Here is an 8,573-nt window from a genome sequence, read left to right as displayed (position 1 = left end):
AATATGTAAACATTGAAACACTGTGGTGAAATAAACTCCAACTCCAAATACCCCAGAAAGTGGATGGGAAACCGGCGCCGCGGTAGCTTGCACGAGTTATGCGAAGACGTGGTTTCGTATCCCACTTCCGGTCGGTTGTTTTGTCATCGAGTGCACGGCCATTCCCAGATATTTGTCGTTTCTTTATTTCAAGTAAGAAGTGCAGATAATTTTCCCTATGCTGTCCTTGGTGTCACTGTCTTTTGCTTCTTATGATACGACTAATAAAAATCGGGCACCCTTGGTGTGTGTGCGTGTGCGTGTGCGCGCGCGCGTGTGTGTGTGTGTGTGTGTGTGTTTCAGAGCCCCCCGCCCCTACTCCTCCAAGCAACAACCGTATAATGGCTGGCTTCTTCGACATTCTCTCACGAAGGGTAATCACTATTCAGTAAAATTGGCCAAGGAATAAAATTGTGGTTTTCGCCTGTGGAAGGATGCTGTTGTCGCAGAAAATGAGTTTACAGCCAAAGGAATCGCTGATGTCTGCTGTCTTTTGTTTTTGTTTTTCAGAGCCAACAAGAACTTCTTTTTTATTGCTATCTAGCATTTTTAATATTTTCATGAACAAATGTTTCTTGTAGATAGTTCAGACGAACAACTGGAATGCGGTTACGCCTGTAGTGCATAAATGTTCTGAGAGAGCGACCAATTATCTTGAAGTGAACGACTATGAAAGACGAAAAAAACTGCATATAATGAGGCAAGTTCGTTGTTTATCGTTCATTATATAGTGGCCTCTATCGTAAAAAAGCGCATTGTTTTATTCCAAGTTTCGCTTTGATGCCGAGTGAAGCTGAGAATAGGCATGAATAACTTCATGGTCGCTAATTTCACGGAGCATAGACTTCAAACATATATCATAGAGAAATTCAATGTCTTTATGCCTAAAGCGGCAAACGTGTCTCGTCTACTTAAACAACGTCGTCGCCTTTTCCGCCAACTTCGACGAAAAGCTGAGCCGACTTGGAACGGTACTCGAAGCGATAAAGTCATCTGGACTCACCCTGAAGCCGGGAAAGTGCTGCTTCGAGTACGAAGAGCACCTGTTCCTGGGCCACATGTTCGGTGAGTCCGGAGCCAGTTCTGTCCCGCAGAAGACAGCTGACACAGCAAAATACCCGCAGCCCGTCGAGATGGCAGCAGTGCGCAGACTTCTTGGCCTCTGTGCCTACAACAGGCGCTTTGTCAAGGACTTTTCTCGCATCGCCAAGCCACTGGGTCATCTCACAAAGTCAAACGTCGAGTTCAAGTGGGAAGCGCCGCAAAGTCGAAGCATAGAGAAATAAATTTCTTTCTCTATTGACGAAGCATTTCAAGTGCTTAAACGACGCCTGTAGTGTACTCGCCCATGTCGACGAAGACGCCCGCGGGAAATGAAGCGCGCTTCTGCCGCCGGCACTTCGAGGCATTCACGGGCACCACGCGAGCTTCTCTGCCTACGAATTCCGACCATTTCGCGTGCCCCAACAGCCGCCACCAGTAGTCTACGCTGCTGATAACCAAGAAACTACGGATTCGCAGCCCTTTCGTACCCGTCGCTCACCCTGACCTCGTCGCCGCTCTCACCCCCCCCCCCCCTTCCCCACGCGTCGTCGGCCCAGTGGTGCTACCAAGGCGGAAAAGTGATTTACGCAGTTCCTGAGGCACAAACTGCGTCGTCATCAGCACATCTAAGTCCCCCCCCCCCCCCCGCCCCCCGCTAATGCTATTGAAGTGTCCGTTGAATATCAATGGAGGTGCCGTCGTATAAAGCCTTGTTGCACTCTATGTCATACGTAACCGAGCAAGTTGAGAACATGCTTCGACACGGAATCGCCAGCCCGTCCTGCAGCCCGTGGTTCTCCCCTGTGTGCTCGTGAAGAAAAAGGACGACTCTATCCGATTCTGCGTAGACTATCACTGTCTCAACAAAATTACACAAAAAGATTGTATTGACGATGCCCTCGATAGTCTGCATGGTGCCGAGTTCTTTCCTTCCCTAGGCTTACGGTTTTGCTATTGGCAAGTTCCACTGGCCAAGTCCGACCGTTGGAAGATAGCTTTCATAATTCCAGGTGGCTTGTGCGAATTTACGATGACGTATGGCGTGTGCAACGCACCCGCGACATTTGAACAGATGATGGACGATATCTTAAGCGGTCTCGAATGGAAAACATATTCATGCTATCTAGCCGACGTGATTGTTTTCTTTCCCGATTCCACCACCCATCTCACTCGTCTGCGCGAGGTTCTCAGGTGTATAGCTGCCGCTGGCCTTCAACTTAAAGAAGTGTCGCTTCGGGGCCCGCCAACTCGTCATACTTGGCCACGTCGTTCCTAAGGACGGTATCATTCCTGACCCCGGCAAGTTCCATGCTGTCGCAGAATTCGAGAATTCGCGCAGCCAACTCACAGAGAAGACGCTTCGCAGTTTTGTCTGGCTATGTTTACGTTTTTGTCAATTGGTGCGTAACTTTGCGTCTATTATTACATCCATGGCGAAGCTCCTGGCCGGCATTGGCGACCTGCGTGATTGGACCCCGGCATGTGACGAAGCCTTCACCACGCTGCGCCCGGCTGCTTACCCCGCCACCTGTACTACGCCATTACGATCCAAGTGCTCCCAGCGAAGTTCATGCAGACGCCAGCGACGTTGGCCTTGGAGACGAGTCCTTTCTCTGACTACGTTGTGGCCTACGCGAGTCGTGCCCTCACCAAGGGGGAGATCAATTACTGTCACGGAAAAAGAGTGTTTGGCTATTGTATGGACTTTAAACAAATTTCTCCCTTAGCTGTATGGCCATCCCTTCGACGTCGTGACGGAGAAGATGAGAACAGTGCCTGTGATTGATCATGAGATAGTCTAAAATGTTATTTATGTAAGGCTGGAGGTTAGCGTTTCGCCTCAGCAATCGTCTTACACCTGTCGAAGCAGGTACAGTCAGACCAGCGACCATTATGAGGCGACAGCAATCCCTCCCTTCCATGTAAAGGAGGGGGGCTGCAAACATGTTAGTAGTTCACATGTAGTTGATAGTCGACTGCACTGAGGAATATCAACGCCGTGCTTGTTTTAAAAAGTGACTCTCTTCCAATGAACAGCGCAGGATGCAACAGAATACGTTCCTTATAAATTCGAGGAAAATATTGTACTGTGAGTTTTTAAGTGCTTTCATTCTAGTAGGGCATGTACTACAGTGAGTATTTCCCCACACCTGCTGCAGGTGGGGGTGGGGGAACTCTTTCCAGTCAGGAGGTAAGAGTGCGTCTCAAATGTGTCCTATTCTCAGTCGGGTGAGTGCCATATCAGTTTGCCTTGCTTTCTTTCCACTGACCCAGTTATCTATTTGGAGCTTTACCAAGTACAGTTTATTTAGAGTTTCTTTATTTCGCTCTTGCCAGTATCCTTTGAACTGCATACGCATGAAAGGTTTTAAATCGAGGACTGGCAGTGCTACATGGGGGACGGATGTAGCATTAGGGTCAGCGAGAACACTGCCTTCAATGCATATAGCTGTGCCCAGGCACAAAACATAATGTTATATGGCGGTTGGATAGATATGCCGCGCAAAGCTCAGAGCAAAGTTCATTAAGTACAGGTTATTTGTGCTCCTTCAAGGATTTCACTGTTCTTACCGCACTTAGCGAGTCTGTATATATTACAGCTCGGCTAAGCCTTAGTTTTCTGATGTATTTCACAGTCGACACTGCTGCAAATGCCCCGGCAGTAAAAATACTCATTTGTGGATTAAGAAACGCTGGTAACTCAAAAGATGACACAAAAGCGGCAGGCAAAGGACCCTTTCCCGGAAGATTTAGAAGCGTCCGTATAAAATTCAGGGCAGGAGTATTTTCCTTCTAATTCTAGGAAGTGACTGCGCATTAATGCCTCGGGAGCATGTCGAGATATTGCAAGATATGTCCCATTCAATGTGTTGCCACAGCCATGGCGGCGGTATAGTGGCGTAGTGGTATTGAGCACGTCGGCGGTATTAGAGTATCAAAAAGTGGAATACCAAGGTTGTCAGCCAAGTTTCTAATACGCAGTGAGAAAGGAACTCCTGCTGCTGGTCGCCTCAAATACAGGGCAGTGGAAGACAGGTTATTAATCTCGCGGTTACATGGATGTTTAGGCCCCTCAGAAGTGACCTTCAAGAAATACATGAAGCTGCAAAATGACCTACACAGGTTGAGTGTCCACTCGTTTGACTCAACGTAGAGGCTGGGAATGGGGCTTGTTCTAAAAGCCCCGGTTGCTAGCAGGGGCCCTAAGTGTTGGACAGGATCAAGCACCTTTAGTGCGCTTGGCGTTGCAGCTTGGTATACGGCTGATCCATAATCTAGACGAGAGCGTATAAGACTCCCATAAAGGTTCATCAGGCATCTCCTGTCACTGCCCCAAGTAGTCATATCATAAGAAGCCAACAAACACTGACACCAAGGACAACATAAGGGAAATTACTTGTGCTTAATAAATGAAATAAAGAAACGATAAGTTAAAGGTAATTAAAGTGGATGAAAAAACAACTTGCCGCAGGTGGGAACCGAACCCACAACCTTCGCATGTCAGTGTTTGTTGGCTTCTTATGATATGACTAATAAAAATCGAGCCCCTCGGTCAACCCCCTTTCTTCTCGTTTGCCCCAAGTAGTGTGTGACAATATCTTTAATGGCTCTTTTAGGCTTGAGGTATTTAATGACAGGGATAAACGTTAACTTTGAGTCAAAGTATAATCCCAGAAAGTTGTGCTCGCTACAGGCAAATGCGCTCCATGGAGTTCAAAGACAAGAACTGCAGCTGAAGCCCTCTTTCGAGAGAAAAGCACGCAAGTGCTTTTTTTGAGCGTTGAACCTGAAGCCATTCTCATCTGCCCATTTTCACATATTGCTAACAGTAAGCTGAACTTGTCTTTCACAGATGGCCAGATTGCAAGACTGAAACCTTCTCTGCACATCATCGACATAAATTTAGCAGTGTAAGAAATTGTTGGTGGCATGATAGAACGAAGCTAACTCATTTTAACAATAAACAATGTGCAACTCAGGACACCCGAGTTGTCTAACACGTAAAGTCCGGTTGATGACTTTCTATAAGATTCAGCATCTTGCCTCGTACCTCCATAGAAAAGTGTTGTAGAGTTCCATAGCGCCATGTCGTACCGTAAGCTTTATACATATAAAGAAAGACTGACAAGAAAACACTGTTCGTAGACAAATGCATATTTTATAATTGTTTCTATTCGAACAAAGTGGCCAACACTTGATCTGTTTTCTCTAAACCCGCCGTGGTTGCTCAGTGACTATGGTGTTAGGCTGCTGAGCACGAGGTCGCGGGATCGAATCCCGGCCACGGCGGCCGCATTTCGATGGGGGCGAAAACGCCAGTGTACTTAGATTTAGGTGCACGTTAAAGAACCCCAGGCGGTCTAAATTTCCGGAGTCCGCCACTGCGGCGTGCCTCATAATCAGATCGTGGTTTCGGCACGTTAAAACCCCATAATTATTTTTTTCTCTAAACCCATGCATACTGATATGTATCTAGCAGGCTGTTATTTTCCAGATAATATAGCAATCATCGAGTAATAATTTTCTCGAAAAGCTTACAGATACAAATCGTGAGTGCTATTGGCCTACAGCACGGATACTAAATATATGTCCTTTCCTGCCTTTAGGATAGGAATTACGATAGCTTCCTTCCATGCGGAAGGTATGTATCCCGCAGCTCACATTCTATTAAAAAAGGCAAAGTAATTTCATTTGAGTTTTAGCATTCAGGTACCTTTTCATGTCATATACAGGTGAGGAGTTGCTACAGCAGTTCGGCGCAGCCTTAAATTTTGCAAGTGTAAAAGGACGGTTGTGGGGTTCATAGTCTTCACATTTACGACTGAACGGCTTTCCTTCCGTTATAGTTTTACATTTCATGTAGAACTCGTAAGTAGTGTGCCGAACTAGATACGTTTTCATAGCGTATACCAAGGGCATCAGACTGGTCTGCCAAACTTTCCCCTTGATCACTCACCAAAGGAAGTGGATTCCGATTGTTTGCCGCATAATCTTCTCAATCTCTTCCACGCCTTAGCCTCATTCCACTCCCATGGACACACCCCAAGGTTTGCTGCACGATATCACGGACAGAACCGGATCTCGTACATCTCTCGTAAACTATATGTAGTCCAGCCAGTGACATCGCCGTCAGACGAACGCCGTGGTAGTCGCGAGCTGGTTCACGTCAGCTGCATCAAGTCACATCCCGACCCTTTCGTTGTAATGGGGGCGAGGAGTTACGGAGTCGCCATCGGTCGGAAGCGCCTCCCTTGCGTAGTATGAGGGATCACGCGGCGCACTCCTCATAGGTTTTGCTTACGGCGCTCAATAAAAACACCACGCGGCAGCCCTCCTGGACATTTCTGTAAGTGCTCTGAAAACGAGGGAAGTTTTTTTTACTGTCAAAATAATAATCTTGGGCAAACTGAAAGCACAGAATCGTTTACAGACGCTATCTCTTTACCGAATACGTACAGTGAACGTCACTGCGTGCGGTCGCTGCGATGGAGTCTCCCGAACCGGCTTCTTGCGTGAAAGGTAGGCAAACGCTGAGAGTAAACTATGTGAAATATGTTCTTATAGCGGGCTGTCTGTATAACCAAATGGGGCATAACAGAATGAAGCCTCAATGCAGCGATCGCAAGGGTTCGCGGCGACCGACTGCGCGTCTGCATGCATGTACACGCACATGTTTTGCTTTCGCTGTGAGCGCGTTTTTGCACCGTGCCGTGAGCTTTAGGCCGCAGCATGTGAGCATTTGGCAGCACACTAGCAACCATTGTTGCGTGGACGCTATCAGAACTGTTCAAAAATGATTTCGTTATAGAGATTTCGACGCCTACGGTGACTGTGATGTGCCGTCGCGACGATTCAATTTTTTTATGTCATCGAAATTCTTGGACATATCAATATTATTTCTAAAGTTGTTTCGCTATGTATGTTTATCGGTCTTCTCAGCGTGCGATTTCCCTCTGCTTCTTTTTCGTAATCCAGTGCATTAATTCGTAACAGAAACATGACCATATGCCATGCCTTTCTTTAATGTGCGTCTTACCACTCCCTTTCCGTTCCAGTGAACTTCCCAGTATCTAGCATCAATAAGTTCATAGACCAAACCGTCATGACCTTAGCCGGGCAGCGGGCGAGCGTCTCACTACGCGTTTTCTGCTACTCACCGAACATCGCAGTCCCGGCGCCGTAGCAGTAATCTTCCTCGTGTCTGTGCTTGCTGCATACCCGAATTGTAGCCGATGGCTGTCTGCCGGTCCTAAGTTTCGCGAGCCAAGCTTCACGCAGCTCCTTGTCCTGCGGCTACGTGTGAATAAGGCTGACATTGGGCTCCGTTGCGTACGTCCAGCACTGCGGCACCGAGCATAGCCTACCATGTTGCACGCCTCCAAAGGCAGCCACTACCTATTATAGTACTTTCAAATGTTGTCAAGCAGACAGCCAAGGTGGCAAAGCCTCGCAACTTATCAGAACCGCGGCGCAGGTGGGACTACTTTCGTTACTTCGGCGCTTCCGAAGCAGCCGACGCGGCCGCTGTGTCCACGTGATCCCTCATGTCACGTCACGCCGACGGTGGCGCCAGCTTTTCCAGTGATGGAGCTCGCCCCCAATATCAAGAAGACGCACGTAGTGGTGGGGACATTGCCATCGCTCTAGCACGAGGCTCGAGCTCTGGTTGCTGTTGGGGCCGAAAGCTAGGTCTGTTGGTTCTCTGCGTCTATCGACTGGCGACTGCTATTAAAACCCCCTGTAACACTGCATTTCTTGATATTTCTGGAAATTTTGTGTGTGCCTTACGTTATGTTGCTGCAAAAGAAAACGAAGTCGCAGTTTCGCCCGAGAGGGGAAGCATCGATTGCGATAGCAAATTAGTGGACAACTACACGAAGTAAAGATGGGTAGTTTTATCGGCCGTATAAACTTGTATGCATAGGCATACTAACTAAATTAAGAAGCATGCTGTCACGTGCGCACAAGCAAACATGAACACATCTCACTCGATGACCACGGAAACTCGTCAAAACGCTGGAGTGGCGAAGCGCGTCAGCAGCAGCGAGCGAATTGACCTTCGTGCTGCCTCTCGCATCAACGCGAACTAAGCCGCAAAAACACAGTGCACGGCAGACTATGTCCCCGTCACTGATGACTTTCAAGATAGAACGGCACGGGCGGGCACGCGCGGCTGCCCGAAGTAGAACCTCCCCCCGAGCCTTGCGCGCGACGGAAGACGGCGCGCTTCCTCCCTGCTGTCCTCCGTTGCGTGCGCAAGATTGAACCGCAACCCTCGCACGCTTTCACTTGCACATACAGCATACAGCGCGCGGCGACGATTTCATCGCCCTTGGATTTCATACGGAACCTCAACTGCGGCAACGCCGACGGCAGAAATGGGGGGCGCCGTAACCTGAGCGTTCGCTTCAGACGTGCTGCGCATCGGCTCCGCCAATTCTCGGCCGGAGCCACGGATAACTTCACGGTACGCCACCAAATTTGCTACC

This window comes from Dermacentor andersoni, chromosome 1 (genome assembly GCF_023375885.2).
Source record: "Dermacentor andersoni chromosome 1, qqDerAnde1_hic_scaffold, whole genome shotgun sequence".
NCBI classification, from domain to species: domain Eukaryota; kingdom Metazoa; phylum Arthropoda; class Arachnida; order Ixodida; family Ixodidae; genus Dermacentor; species Dermacentor andersoni.
Note: the sequence above shows the minus strand (reverse complement) of the source record.